Here is a 1,294-nt window from a genome sequence, read left to right on the forward strand (position 1 = left end):
ATGCACTGTTTCTATTATGAGCCAGTATATAGCCATATCAAAGGATCTTATTTGGGCATAGAATACTATTTTAAATATTTAGTCAGTTTACTTATAGGATGTTGTGTGTGTGCGTGCATGACTCGGAAGATGTGTGTGTATATATATATATATATATAGAGAGAGAGAGAGAGAAAGAGATGCGTGCTACAGTGTAGCACTGCTACACATAGAAATATATAAACATCCATCATATATATATATATATATATATGCGATTATTCATTATATATTTCTATGTGTAGCTAAACTAATTAGCCGATCATTATAAATTTTGGAACATAGCTGCTAAGTAGAAGACTGAACGATATTTAAGTTTTGTTTTATGCAAAGGAGGCGAAGGGAGGGGGTTGTTTGAAAATTGGGGACACCTCCGATTTTTGTCTAATTTTAACAATAATTATTAAACTTCAATTGATAAATATTCCTAAATTTTAAGCTTCTTTTGAGCATTTGAAAAGATTTTCATTGTCAATATTCGAATCTCCCATTTGAAAATTCAGATATTTCAGATCTGCATTAAATTGGATTCATAGACATTAAATACCAATTAAACAAGATTGCTTATTTGATACTTCGTATGCTGGAAATTTTAGACATTCTAAAATCAATATCAGAAAGATTCTAGGCATAAGGTTCATTGGCATTATATTTTGATTCTGATCATATCTCTATCTATACTATTTCTGTATATGAGTTCGTTTCCTATGGACTTGAAAACGACTGAGCCGAGTTTTATGAAATTTCACACAAAGGTACTTTATGTGACGATAAGTATTGATAATTGAATAAATCCGATGAAAGAAGGAATCGGCGATGTTAACTGAAGTTTAACACTTTACACAACTTAACATCAGAAGTGCACGAAAGGCACGACATATAAAATCAGTAGTAGGTTCTTTGATATCGCGTTCAAAATAAATGTTTCTCTTTAGAGTACAATTGAAACATGCATTTTAAGCCTTAATTCAAGCCATTATATGTGAGAAATAATTTATATAATTAACAGTGGCTTCTCTATAGTGCAATGTAGACCACAATGTATTGTGTACCAAGTCATTGCAGGGAGGCATGTTCAGCTTCGTCCTGATGCACCACTATAGGTCACCAACTAGAGCAGACAATCAACCGATTTGATTGAATATAGCAAGTTCACTGATTTTGATGACAATAAAAATATGGGAGTATGAAAGCTGCGTTAATCATCATTCAATCCCGGGTAAATCTGGTCTTCCTGCTAGTAAGGTGCAAAATT

The sequence above is a fragment of the Euprymna scolopes genome, chromosome 28 (genome assembly GCF_053919585.1).
Source record: "Euprymna scolopes isolate OS-2025 chromosome 28, ASM5391958v1, whole genome shotgun sequence".
NCBI lineage: Eukaryota > Metazoa > Mollusca > Cephalopoda > Sepiida > Sepiolidae > Euprymna > Euprymna scolopes.